Here is a 15,205-nt window from a genome sequence, read left to right as displayed (position 1 = left end):
AAGCACAAGAAAACTCAGCCCCAGGTTTAACTTGCATTCTATAAAATCAGCGTCAGTTCATTATGAGCAGCATCGTGGTCCTCATTCTTGATGAAGGGCTCCTGCCCGAAATGTCGATTTTCCTGCTCCTCGGCTGCTGTCTGACTTGCTGTTCTTTTCCAGCACCACTCTAATTTTGACTCAATTTTCTATTAATCTACTGACACAATTCTCTTCAACGACCTTTGCTGAAATTGCAATAATTCAAAGCAAATTTTCGACTGTTGGCATGGAGTACAATTACAACATTTAAAAGGCATCTGGATGGGCATGTGAATAGGAAGGGTTCAGAGGGAGATGGGCCAAGTCCTGGCTAATGGGACTAGATTAAGTTAGGGTATCTGCTTGGCATGGATGAGTTCCATGCTGTACAGCTCTGTGACTCTCCGACTCTATAAGGCAGACAAGGGTGTGTAGATGCAGCTGGAGTTCTTTGGCTCCGCTCTTCAATGTCTCAATGGGAATACCATTTGCTCCAACAGCCTTGTTGTTCTTGAGTTGGCAGACAGCCTTCTCTACATTGTGCAGGGCTGGGTGTTGCTGGGTCTACAGTGCTGTAGGATGAGGTCAAGGACCAGCAGATTCACAACAGTGTCCCTGGTTGAGGAGGTCTCTGAAATGCTTCTCCCAGTGTTTTTTGATGGCTTTTTTGATGTTGATAAGAGTCAAGAAGTGTGGCACTGGAAATGCACAGCCAGTCAGGCAGCATCCGAGGAACATTCCTGATGAAAGGCTTATGCTCGAAACGTTGACTCTCCTGCTCCTCAGATGCTGCCTGACCTGGCTGTGCTTTTCCAGCACCACATTTTTTGATTCTGATCTCCAGCATCTGCAGTCCTCACTTTCTCCTATTTGATAAGAGTCATTCCGTCCTTGGGATGGGGTTGGGCCTTGGGTGTTTTGGTCTGTGGGTGGTCCTGACAACCCAGAAGAAACATTATGGGTGTCAGCCCGAACATGCGCAAGACAAAGGTCCTCCACCTTTGTGGAACAAATCCCTGATCACCAAGGACCGCAGGGGTGCCTTAGAGAACATTAGCCCCTTCCAATACCCCAGGAGTGTCCTGTCAGCCAAAGCAATTATTGATGATAAGGTCTAGCACCTGTCTCCAGTGCGCTAGCGCAGCCTTAGCTGTCTGAGGTAAAGGGTAATAACATCAGATCTGACAGCAAGCTCATGGTTTACAGAGCTGTGGTGGGTTCCCACCCTCCTATATGGCTCTGAGATATGGACTGTCTACAACAGTCCATTTCAAGATGTCGGAGCAGTACCCCCAATGCTGCCGGTGCAAGATCCTGAAAATCTGCTGGGATGACCGCACCAATCCCAGGGTCCTCGATCAGGTCAAAACCCTCAGCAAGAACAGGCTGCAATGGATGGGGCACATTGTGCACATGACTGACATGAGTCTCCCTGGGCAGATGCTCTACTCCAAGCTCCGAAATGGCAGGCGAGCCCTAGATGGACAGAGGAAGCATTTCAGGGATACCCTCAAGGCCTCACTGGGGAAGTGCGGCATTCCATCAGACTCTTGGGAATCACAGGCCCATGACCATCCAAAGTGGAGGTGGTGCGTCTGGGAAGGTGTGGAGCACCTTGACACTTGACATCGGGACAAAGCGGAAGCCAGGCAGAAACAGCGTAGGAAGTGTGCTGTCACTCCAATGCCCCACTCACCCCTTCTTACAACTACCTTGTGCTCCAAGAGTCTGAAGAAATAGCATTGGACTCTACAGCCACCCACGGGCTCACTCTGACAGCAGAAGCATTTCTCCGGGTTCCAAGAGACCCAGGCGTTTACTACCTCACTCGCCTTAGCTGGGAATTGGACACACCTGTCAGAGACTTAGCATCACACAAAGACTAATTTCTACCAACAACAAAAGAGAGATTCTCACTGGTTTCAGACAGTTGTTCACCCTCCGACATGGAAACCAGGTCCGGGAGTAAAACCTGCCTGAGCCTTCAGCCAATAACAAAAAACAGCTCCTCATTTTCTTGCTTTCAGAACCAGAGCTAAAACTGTCAATACTTTATTTTACAAAAAAAAAGCAAACTAAGGTTATTATTTAAACGATCAAAACAAATCAGTCAAAACTTGTTTTTTTTTGCAATGGCTCTGACCTTCGAAATCTTACTTGCTCAGCAACCATTTCCACACGCAAAAAGGAAAATAAATTTGTTGCTTCAATAATACCTGAGCTAAGTAAGTGACAAGCCAGCAAACAGAACCTGTTGTTAGTTACATTTACTCCTGACCATGTCATGGTGATGTTATTTTGCCCTGCAAGCTGCTGAAAGTGCAAGATCAAAATAGCACCAACCTCTCTCCAGAGTATCTGGAAAAAGACAAACAATTGCAGAATACCTCAACCAATCAAGTATTCTTAAAATAACAAAAAGGAAATTTATAGCGAGCGAATTCAGTGTCAGTTCCAGCATAGAAACATAGAAGCTCGGAGTGGGAGTAGGCCCATATGGCCCCTCAAGCCTCCTCCACCATTCAATATAATCATGGCTGACCATCAAGATCAATATCTTCATCCCATCCTCACCCCATCTTGCCATAAGAGCTTTACCCATTGCTTTCTTCAAGATATATGAAGCAAAAGGAAGGCAGATTCAGTTAAGAGAGAGATAAAAGACAGCAAGGTCAAAGAGCTAATGTCATTGTCACCTGACACTGAATGTGCACAAATCCGGAAACACAAAAGCACAATGATTGTGTGTCAGGGTCAAATGCACCCTTCGTAGTCAGGCCCTACGTCATCACACAGAATTCTGATGATATCATACATAAAGGAACTGTGCACGCGCAGAAAAGAAACGCCACATTGTAAAGGAGTTCAATGTTCAGGGGAAATGACGGAGCAAGAAGAGGTGAAGTTGGAATAGGGAAGAGGGCTGTGAGAAATGGGAGTGCAAAGCAAGGAAGGCAGTGATGTCGGAGGACAGAGAGCAGATGGTGATGGGGAGAGGGGATCCATACATAAAGGAACTGTGCACGCACAGAAAAGAAACGCCACATTGTAAAGGAGTTCAATGTTCAGGGGAAATGAGGGAGCAAGAGGAGGTGAAGTTGGAATAGGGAAGAGGGCTGTGAGAAATGGGAGTGCAAAGCAAGGAAGGCAGTGATGTCGGAGGACAGAGAGCAGATGGTGATGGGGGAAGAGGGGATCAGGAGAGGTTAAGGGAGCACCAACTCCCGCTCCCCTTCACCTCACAGCCCTGTCTCTCCCCCTTTACCGTCTACATCTCATATATAACCAGGGAGTCCAGAATGAAAGCTCATAGTCGAAGGATATGTGATAGGCCATTTAGGACTGAGATGAGGAGAAATTTCTTCACCCAGTGATTGGTGGGTCTTTGGAATTCGCTGACACAGAAAGTGTTTGAAGCCAAAACATTGAATGTTTTCAAGAAGGAGTTAGATATAGTTCTTAGGGCTAATGGGATCAAAGGCTCTGGGGAGAAACTGAGGTCAGGGCAACAAGATAGAAGATCAACCGTGATCATTTTGAATGGCGAAGCAAGAACAAAGGGCCAAATGGCCTATTCGAATTCTTACGTTCTACATGTCTATAACTGTCTTTGGCCCCACTCCCTCATGATAGATAGTTCTCATGACTATTCGATCGTCACCAATTTTCACATTGGCGACTGATCCTTGTTTAAATGTACACTGCGGGGTCCAGTAAACACACATGTGCACATTCTGAAACAGGGAATAAGGCATGTCTGTGTGATACAGATACAGCCAAAAGAAAAAGACAGCTGATGTTCATAATCACAGTCAGAGACAGGCAGTGATGAGCATTTATCACCCATTAGTCTTGAAATGGGTTATCATTTCAGGGTAAAAGTAGGCAGTCAAAGCAGGTGCCCCTCCCCCACAACCCAGCCACCCCCTATCACTGCTCCTCTACACCCACACAGTCCACCTCTCTCCTCCATCACAACACCCCCATTCTCCAACAGCAACTTTTCAATTTCCACAGTTAATTTGCCCTCCCCTGGGGTTGCTGTGCCTATCATTCATGACAGGCTCCATCAGCCTCTCTGTTATTTTGAAAGCAATTTCTGGACTCTTGCCAATTCCGAAGCCACTTATGCCTATACACATCATTGATTCTGTCCATCACGTGAAGGAATTTTCAACATCAATAATTAAATAACAGTGATTTTATTAAATCATTGTAGATGTTATTACATATTAGTTAACAGCGCAGCAGAAATTACAAGTGCTCACAGACATGTTAATAGTTTAGAAATGTGGCCTTTCATTAATTTTATGAAACTGAAGTGAACAACACACCCATTGTCTTTATAACAGGTCAATGTTCTTTTATTTCAAGTTACTGAACGGTAATATTAGACCTGAATAATTATTCTGAACATTTCTGATAAGTATTTCAACTTGTGGATATATTGTAGATAACATTATTTACTAGCAAACCTATCTTTAAGGCGGCCATTTATGGCATTATAATCAATTCAAACATGTCCAGTATTCTCCTGAATGTTTTTGGTACAGGACTTCCTGTAAACTTCAGAAAACGTGAAGAAAAGCAATTATATTCATAAAATTATTGCCACCGTAAAGTACGCATGCCATGGTTTGGAAGGACTGTTGAAGTTTGAATCCTTCAGGTCAAAACATGTACTAGGAAAACGTCTTGTAATAACAGAGGCCCTCATAAAGGGCGCCACAGTGACTCAGTGGTTAGCTCTGCTGCCTCACAGCGCCATGGACCTGCGTTCGATTCCAGCCTCGGGTGACTGTCTATATGGAGTTTGCACGTTCTCCCCATGTCTGCGTGGGTTTCCTCCGGGAGTTCCGGTTTCCTTCCACTGTTCAAAGATGTGCAGGTCAGGTGGATTGGCCATGCTAAGTTGCTCATAGTGTTAGGTGCATTAGTCAGAGGGAAATGGGTCAGGTGGGTTGCTCTTCAGAGGGTCAGTGTGGACTTATTGGGTTGAGGGAATTTACTCATAATTGGTAACCGGAAACAGATTTACATTGGTCAAGACTGTGACTTAGCACTGTACAATAGTTCATGACAATATAGGGGAAATTAGTTCACATCAACCATCCCTCAATTGGTTATAATTTCACTGAGTCAGAAGGTTCTGGATTCAAACCCTACTCGAGAGATTGGATTGCACAATCAAAGCCATTGCTTGAGAAAATGCTGCGCTAACAGACTTGCGTCTTTCCAATGACGGAACAGATAAAGGTCTCAAAGCACTTTTTCAAAGAGCAGGGGGAATCTGCAGTGCCCTATCAATTTTCAACTCAGAATCAAGACTACCAGATCAGATCATTGCCACATTGCTACTTGTCTCTTTGCATATGTGTATGTCCCAATCTTTATGTTCTCTCCCAACTGGGGCCTTTAATATATAGATCAGCTGAGCACCTCTGCGCAGTTCACACCAAGATCTGTGCCTGTTTAACCCGAGGAAACCTCCCCAAGAATAGGATGACTTTAGGAAGCTGTGATGACGAGTCCCTGTGTGTTTTTAAACAGTCTCCCACACCATTCCCATCACCCAGCTACTGTTTTTCCCGCCAACCTCTGATTCCAATCTTTTCAGCTCAGCTCCATACTTACTTCATTGAAGTCAGGCCATTATTCTCACTCTGGATTAATCAATGTGATTTCCTACCATTACCCCGAAGCTTATGATAAATAAGTGCTATTCCCCTCTGCCTATTGATCATACTTCGTCCACCTCATTGCCAAGAATCAGGGCTAGCACTGCCTCCTTTCTTGTGGTCTTGAAACACAGATTATTCAGAAAAATTTCGTTTAGCAATCAATACTACTTCATGAAGTAGAAAACTTATAAAAAATACAAAATGAAAACTGAAATACAGAACTTCTGCAATCTTCACATACACCACGTTTTTCAATGACCACAGGCAACATACAGTTCATTTTCGTGCATTTTTGCACTCAGGTAGTAAACGATAGAATGCTTCTACCACTTTCAAGCATTAAGTGACATATGCATTTATAGTCCACACAATGTGAACCATACTCAGTCTAATGTCCTGCCTAATTGAGGCTCGTAACTACTAAAATCAGAAAAGAAACATCATCTTCTGTACCACTCTGAACTTAAAATTTCCCGTAGCGTTCTTCCTTTTAATGAAACTGGTGATGTAGTGGAAAACTGGATGGTAGCTTATCCAAAAGGTCATGGAAGGACCCTCATTAAATCTTGTGTGTTGCTGAATAGCTGGAACACTGAAGTGAAGTCCGAGTAAATTCGAGAGAGCAGAGATACACCTTTTGAGTTCATCCCTGGAAAAGTGAAAGGACTTTAAAGATTTCATAAAATGAGGGAGGTTTAATGTCTGTAGTTAAGGATGGGTAAGTATAAACTAAAATTGAGTTTATTGCATAGATCATTATAACTCTAGTATTAGGTTGATAGTACTTTAAGTCCTTTTGATCTACAAAAAACGTTTTGTTTAAAAATATGAAATTTTGATATACAATTCTGCTGATTAATTCTTCCTTAAACATTGCGAGTCCCTAAGCAGGTCACAACTTTGCATTCAAAAGTACATTTCAGAACATCACAATTGTATAAAAATAGAAAACACGTTGTAAAAAGGCATATAACACAAGTAAGTCTTAGATCTTGATGAGATCGGATCAGCAAGTGGAAAACATTCCATTCATAAAAAACAAACTGATCTGAAAGACTGGTACAAAAATCAGATAAAGACACTATAAAGAAGGATAAACAACTCAAAAACCCCAACCAGTTATTGCTACTGTGGATCCTCTGTAATGACAGCAGAGCAGGTGCTATTAAAGCACCTTTAATATGTAACTACTTGTCTTCTTTCCAGTCAGCCTACACCAATGTTACAGAGAGCCTAATGCAACTTATTCCCCAGTCAAAACCTTTTTGAAAAACTATCCCTCCAAAACCCATAATTGTCTGTCAATGTAACTAAACTAAATAAGTTATTCCTAAGTATTGTGTAAATATCTTAAATTGAATATTCAGGAACAGCAATGCACAACTAAATCTAGGTCAGAAAAAATGAAGGCATGAGGCTTCAAAACATTTCTGATGGAGCAAATTTGCAAATGAGGGTTGAAGAGTGTCATAAGTCACACCAAGTCCTGATCAACCATTGCTCACTCCTGGACTCATCATTGATTCCTGATCGAACAACATGCTAAATTTCTATCTCTGTAACTACCTGCAATTCTACTGGGAACAATTCTGAAGAGTTCCATATCCCTCCAATTCTGGCTCTGGTGCATCCTTGATTTTAATTGCTCTGTCATTGGCAACCTTGCCTTCAGTTAGCAGGGCCACAAGCACTGGAACTCCATCCTTAACATCATCCAAGTTTCTACCACTCTCTCCTCCTGTAAGATACTCTCCTTCCCCGGATAAGCTTTAGCTCATGTCACCTAATCATTTTTGAAGGCACTGAGTGTCAAATGTTAGCGGGTTTTGACAAGATTTGTCAAATGTTGTTTGGTAATGTTCCAACAAAGTGTTTTGGCAGTTTTATTACAGTAGTGGTTTCATATGAATGCAGGTTGCTACTGTTGTCATTTCCCTCCCCATGTATTTACCACAAAAGACCATCTTCCTAGCTTGTGCTATATATGACCCAAAGTTTAACCTAATGCATGCAATGAGTTATGATGCATCATCTTATCATGTTAACAGTTTAGTCTTGAAGCAGGCCTCTACCCCAAAATAGTGTGGGTCTGCCAGGGTACACCTCTAATTTCTTAATGTTTCAGAAAACATCAAATATTTAAGTTAAAACTATCAATCGTAATTCATTGTTAGACATCTCATACAACAGTGAAAACAAATAAAAATAATATGAATACTTACTTCCTTCCTTGGTTTGTCATACATTATTATAGCTTTTGCCTCTGGCTACATTTTCTGCATTAAAATTGTTATATAAATATATAGTGTTGTTGTTGAAAACTTAAGAGATACTCACTATTGCATTTGAAAGCAGAGTAGATAAATAGAAACTACTCCCACTCATGAAAGGATCGAGAAGCAGAGGGCCCTGATTTAAAATAATTGGCAAAAGAAGCGAAAACAATATGAGAGAAAAAAAACTTCTTCACACAGCAAGTGGTTAAGCTCTGGAATGCATTGCCTAGCAGTGTAGTGGAGGCAAGTTTGGTTAAACACTCAAAAGGGAATTAGACTGCAAACTGAAAAGAAAGAATGTGGACAGACAGAAAAAGAATGGCACTATGTAAACTGTTCATTTGGAGAACTGGTCAACATGCAGGGTTGGGTGGTCTCCTTCTGCATTGTAACAGTTCTCTGATTCTATGTGGCTATATGATGTAAAAGCAGAAGGGGGCCATTCAGTCCATCAGCTGTGCTCGACCATTCAATGAAACCATTGCTGACCTGATATGCCTCAACTTCACTGTCCTGTCTTTTCCCATAAACCTTAATTCCCTTAATGATTAAAAATCTGTCTCAACCTTGAAAATACGTAAATTACCCAGCCTCTACAGCCCTCTTTGAGAAAGAATTCCACAAATGCACTATCCCATGAGAGAAAAAAGAAATCCACATCTCTGTCTTAACTGGGTAACCCCTTATTTTGAGATCATGTCCTCTGGACATAGTGGCTCCTAAAAGTGATTAGTTCTGAAAAAAGGTCACTGGACCTGAATCATTAACTTTGTTTCCTCTCTACAGATGCTGCCAGACCTGCTGAGTTTCTCCAGCAATTTCTGGTTTTATTTCAGATTTCCAGCATCCACAGTTCTTCATTTTATGTTACCCCATGAATCTCGCATGTTTCATTAAGGTCACCTCTCATTCTTCTCAACTCCAACGAAGACAGACCTAACCTACTCAACCTCTCCTCATAAAAGAATTCTTCTATACCCGGGATCAACCCGTTCTCTGGACTGTTTCCAAATCTTTTCTTAGATAAGGGAACCAAAACTTCATAAACATCTAGGTATGGTCTGACTAGCATCTTGCACAGTTTTAGCAAGACATTCCTATTTTTATATTCCATACTCTTTGAAATAAAAGCCAATGTTCTATTTGCCTTCCACATTACCTGAACTTGTATGCTAGCGTTTTGTGACTTCAAACAGAGGGAACTTAGTACAGTCTTAGCACAAGTACAGTCTTAGCACAATGGCCATTCAAGCACCAGGGTTGTACATACCTCCAGCACTAGCACAGCTCTGCAATCTCAGAACACAAACCTCAGAAACCTAAAAAATTCATTTGAAAACAGAGTGCAAAGGGAGAAACTGTTTGCCATTATGAAGGATGGTGAAGGAAACAGCACAGATTTAAAATGATTGGCAATAAAAAAGCAAATACTGCGCCACAGGTGCAGCAGTGGCCATCGAGTTTCCATTTATTAGTAAAAGAAACAAAAAAAAAATCAGTCAGCATCAAACGGAAATGCAACCTAATTACTTGGTGATCCAGACAAACAGAATAAAGCATGAGAAAGAGTATACGAGTTGGGAGGTCAAGTTGCAGCTGGACAGGACATTGGTTTGGCCGCTTTTGGAAAATTGAGTGCAATACTGGTCTCTTTCCTATCAGAAGGATGTTGTGAAACTTGACAGGGTTCAGAAAAGATTTACAAGGATATTGCCAGGCCTGGAGGGCTCAAGCTATAGGGAGAAAGTGAATAGGTTGGGGCTGTTTTCCATGAAGTGTCGGAGGCTGAGGGGTGACCTTAGAGAAGTTTATAAGATCATGAGGGGCATGGATAGGTTAAATAGACAAAGTCTTTTCCCTGGGGTCAGGGAGTCCAGAACTACAGGGTGTAGGTTTAGGGTGAGAGGGGACTAAGGGGCAACCTTTTCACAAAGAGGGTGCGTGTATGGAATGAGCTGCCAGAGGAAGTGGTGGAGGCTTTTAATTACAGCATTTAACAAGCATCTGGATGGGGACATGAATCGGAAGGACTTCAAGGGAAAGACCTGGCAAATGGGACTAGATTAGGTTAGAATACCTGGGTGGCAAGGACGGCTTGGACCAAAGGGTCTGTTTCTGTGCTGTACATCTCTCTGACTCTATGAACATTTAGGCAACTAATACAGCATTTTATCCATGATTGATTATTTACATCATCAAGGACACCAATCACAAGCTGTTTCACAAATTCATCTGTTTTGTATGATTTGTTACAGAAACCACATCTAAGTACAACACCACAATCTTCCTGACCCTACTACCAAGAGGTGTGGTGTGACTGTTAACCACACTGGAGTTTACATTCAACACCAGCACACAAAATTTCAGAGTGCGTGCAGTTATCAATGCTACTTAACTCTGTGACCTGCCTGTATTGCTCGCAGGACAATGCTTTTCACTGTGCTTTGGTACACGGGACAATAAGTTTAATTCAATTCAATTCAGTTAAGAGTGCCGCTGGTGGTAGTGGGGTGGAGCCGGTGTCTGGTACTATTGGATTCTGGATGTATGGGGAGGTTGCACTGCTTTCACTTCTTTAAGTAAAGCAAATTAAGTCCCCATTACCATGAGAAAAGCATGAGCAAAGTAGCTGAGTGAAAGATGCGAGTGACAAAAACAGTCCTCCAAGAGTTAAGATGGATACAGAAGGAACTTAGCACACAAAAAAGATTTTAAATAGACCAATCCATCTTGCTGACAGAAGAACAAAGCAAATTTGGCATACTTCAAGTTTACATTAAATTTCTGGTCTGAAATATAAAGATAATAATGAGAGGTAGTTATTTAGAATGAAGATCAAAGCTTTCAGAGAACAGAAAGTATCGTTGAGAGATTGTCCCCCACCTTTTAACAGAGGGGTAGTGGTAAAAACACTGGAGTTGTAATCTAAAGTCCACAGCCTAACAATCTGGGGGATATGGCTTAAAATCCCATCATGCTAGTGAAATTTGATGTGAAATAATAAATCTGTAAGTAAAAAGTACAGTGACCATGAAACTATAGTCAGTTGTCTTTAAAAACCCAATTGGTTCAATTGCCATCCTCGCCTGGTGTGGCCTACCCGTGACAACAGATCCACAGCAATGTGGTTAACCCGTAATTACCTCCAAAATGGCCAGTTCCAGGACAATTAGGGCTAGGCAATAAACACTGACCTTCCTGGTGACACCCACATCCCATGAAAAAATAAAAGAAAAAAAACTGGCCTCACTAATGACACCCGAAGCGATAAAGATTCTGCCTTGTAGTGTAAAGATAGACAACTTGTGATTTTTTAACAGCATAACAGCTCACCATGACTAGAGAATAACACAATAATATCTTGCATAACATGTTCTGCCTTACGGATTAGGGTATGATCTGACACACATTGTGCAATAACATTGGAGATCCATTGATAAATGCAAAATACTTTCTCACAGCAGACATCCATGTTTGTGAGAGCAAAGCAAAGTTTAGTGAAAAGGAAAGTGTCTGCAACCGGTCATCTTGCTCAGATTAACCTCAGTAATTTAAGGACCCTCTTGTAGCGCAATGGTAGTATCCCTTACTCCTGGACCAGGAGGACTGGGTTCAAGTCCTATCTGCTCCAGAGGTGTGTAACAACATCTCTGAACAGTTTGAGTAGAAAAATGGGAAAAAAAAGGATAACCTCAGCAATTTATCAACACCTGGATTTGCCCATTTAGAAAAGTTGCCTTAAAGCTGTAGGGCAGGGCCATGTCTAAATATTGCAATTGGGATCTAACACAGAGAATGCATAAGTAATACTAGAATGATCTGATTAAAAATACTGCAGTAACGCTAATGGCCAAAGTAATCATGTGGATAACGCTTGCTCTGACTCATCCTTTGGTTTTTCCTTTTGTGTACTGGATAGCAATAACAACGGAAACATAGAAAATTGTAATTTTGATTTTGCACTTGAGCAAATATGATTTTTGTCAGTCCCCTGCATTACCTCAAAATGCAAGTGTCATGCCAGTGTCTAATTACACTTCTGAAAGCTGAGATGTTACCGCTACTGATTTCTCTTAAATTTTAGTGATAGTAAGCTTTAGTTTTTTCCCTATTTAAAAGGAAGCATAGACCTTAAATCAATGATTATTTATTAAATTGAATAAATCTAAGGTAAAGACAGTCTAATGCACACTAATGCATATATTTGAGAGAACTTCAAATTAGTTGATCAGGATTCTGCAAAAGGAAGCATTTGTGATTATGTCAGGTAGGTAAAAACAATGACTGCAGATGCTGAAAACCAGATTTTGGATTAGTGGTGCTGAAAGAGCACGCAGTTCAAGGTTGGTGTAAAATTATAACATGAAATTTCCCTTTGTAGAGTAGTACTTATATGCTACACTAATGTGTAACAAGAGTTGAATTATAGCTAAGATGAAGAGAATAGTTATGCCAGTTGATCGAAAAATAACTTATTAATACTGAAGTTTTACATAAGGGGCAACTCTCCATATATGATACATGCTTCAGAAACATATAGATTGTCAACAAAAGGAGAAAAATATAAAAAAGTGTGGCTGAAACACCTATTTTGGGTTCATTTAAGTTATGAGTGATCTGCAAATCAAGCTTAGAACTGCAACTCTGTATGAGACCAAGACTAAACCAGGATGTCTCCGATCGGGTGTGTAAGATTCTGAAAGGGGAGGGCGAACAGCCAGAAATCGTGTTACATATTGGCACCAATGATATAGCCAGGAAAAGGATCAAGGATGTAAAAAGTGATTTCAGGGAGTTAGGGTGGAAGCTGCAGAGCAGGATGAACAAAGTAATGTTCTCGGGTTTACTACCGGCACCACGAGATAGCGAGGTGAGGAACAGGGAGTGGCTGCGCAGCTGGTGTAGGAGGGAGGGCTTCAAATATGTAGATAATTGGGATTCCTTCTGGGGAAGGTGGGACCTGTACATGAAGGATGGGTTGCACCTGAACTGGAAGGGGACCAAGGTCCTGGGTGGAAGATTTGCTCGAGTGGTCCAGGAGGGTTTAAACTAGTATGGCAGGGCAATTGGAACCTGAACTGTATACTGGAGGTGAGAGTTGATGCAGATGAGGCAATAGCGAGAGGTAGCGCAGCCAATGGGAAGGAATTTCCTGGGAAAGAACCAAGGGATCGGTTAAAGTGTGTTTGCTAATGGAAGGAGTATCAGGAATAAAAGTGATGAACTTAGAGCATGGATCAGTACCTGGTGCTATGATGTTGTGGCCATAACAGAGACGTGGATTTCTCAGGGACAGGAATGGTTGCTGGATGTTCCAGAGTTTAGAACATTTAAAAAGAATAGGGAGGGGGGATAAAGAGGAGGGATATAGCACTGCTAATCAGAGCGGGTATCACAGCTACAGAAGCTTCCATTGTCGAGAAGGGTCTGCCTACCGAGTCAGTATGGGTGGAAATTAGGAACAGTAAGGGAGCAGTCACCTCATTAGGGGTTTACTACAGGCCCCCCAAAAGCAGCAGGTAGATTGAAGAAAGCATAGGTCGGCAGAGTTTGGAAAAATGTGAATGTAGTAGGGTTGTTGTAATGGGTGACTTTAACTTTCCCAATATTGATTGGAACCTCCTTCGAGCAGATGGTTTGGAAGGAACTATTTTTGTAAGGTGTGTTCAGGAGGGTTTCCTAACTCAGTACGTTGACAGGCCGACGAGGAGAGAGGCCATTTTGGATTTGGTGCTCGGCAATGAGCCGGGGCAGGTGCCAGATCTTGCGGTGGGAGAGCATTTTGGTGATAGTGACCACAACTGCCTCACATTCTACATAGCTATGAAGGAGAGAAACAGGCACAATGGGAGGATATTTAATTGGGGAAAAGGAAACTATGATGCTATCAGACGTGAGTTGGGAAGCGTGGACTGGGAGCAATTGTTCCATTGAAAGGGCACTATAGACATGTGGAGACTGTTTAAGGGACAGTTGTTGCGAGTGATGCATAAATGTGTTCCTCTGAGACAGGCAAGAAGGGGTAAGATAAAGGAACCTTGGATGATGAGAGTGGAGGATCTTCTTGTCAAAAGAAAGAAGGCAGCTTTCGTAAGGTGGAGGAAGCAAGGGTCTTGTTCAGCTCTAGAGGATTACAGGCAGGTGAGGAAGGAGCTCAAAAATGTCTGAGGAGAGTCAGGAGGGGGCACAAAAAAAGCTTAGCAGGAAGGATTAGGGAGAATCCAAAGGCATTTTACACGTATGTGAGGAATAAGAGAATGATCAAAGAAAGAGTAGGGCCGATTAGGAATAGCATAGGGAACTTCTGTATAGAGTCTGAGGAGGTAAGGGAAGCTCGAAATGAGTTTTTTGCTTTTGTCTTTACTAACGAAAAGGACCTTGTAGTGAATGAAAACATTGAGGAGCAGGTGTGCATGCTGGAACGGATAGAGATTGAGGAAGCTGATGTGCTGAAAATTTTGACAAACATTAAGATTGACAAGTCGCCAGGGCCAGACTAGATTTGTCCTTGGCTGCTTTGGGAAGCGAGAAATGTGATTGCTTCGCTGCTTGCAAAGATCTTTGCATCCTTGCTCTCCACCAGAGTCGTACCTGAGGACTGGAGGGAGGCAAATGTAATTCCTCTCCAAGAAAGGAAATAGGGAAATCCCCGGCAATTACAGACCAGTCAGTCTCGTGTCTGTCATCTGCAAGGTGTTAGAAAGGATTCTGAGGGATAGGATTTATGACCATCTAGAAGAGCATGGCTTGATTAAATGCAGTCAGCACGGCTTTGAGAGGGGCAGGTCATGCCTCACAAATGTTATTGAGTTCTTTGAGGATGTTACTAGACAAGTTGATGATGTTCGAGTGGTGGCATTTGATAAGGTTCCCTATGGTAGGCTCGTTCAGAAGGTCAGGAGGAATGGGATACAGGGAAATTTAGCTGTCTGGATACAGAATTGGCTGGTCGACAGAAGACAGCGAGTGGTAGTGGAAGGAAAGTATTCTACCTGGAAGTTAGTGGTGAGTGGTGTTCCACAGGGCTCTGTTCTTGGGCCTCTACTGTTTGTAATTTTTATTAATGACTTGGATGAGGAGATTGAAGGATGGATCAGCAAGTTTGCAGACGACACAAAGGTTGGCGGTGTCGTTGACAGTATAGAGGGCTGTTGTTGGCTGCAGCGTGACATTGACAGGATGCAGAGATGGGCTGAGAGGTGGCAGATGGAGTTCAACCTGGATAAA

General features: G+C 42.2%; 1 protein-coding gene across 2 annotated transcripts in view; it reads right to left on the bottom strand.

The window, feature by feature from the left end:
- Nucleotides 1-15,205, bottom strand: part of cnksr2a (connector enhancer of kinase suppressor of Ras 2a) — a 489,515-nt gene that overhangs the window by 385,598 nt on the left and 88,712 nt on the right. The window lies entirely within an intron of this gene.

Source organism: Chiloscyllium plagiosum, chromosome 12, assembly GCF_004010195.1.
Source record: "Chiloscyllium plagiosum isolate BGI_BamShark_2017 chromosome 12, ASM401019v2, whole genome shotgun sequence".
NCBI lineage: Eukaryota > Metazoa > Chordata > Chondrichthyes > Orectolobiformes > Hemiscylliidae > Chiloscyllium > Chiloscyllium plagiosum.
This window is presented reverse-complemented; position numbering and strand designations above follow the sequence as displayed.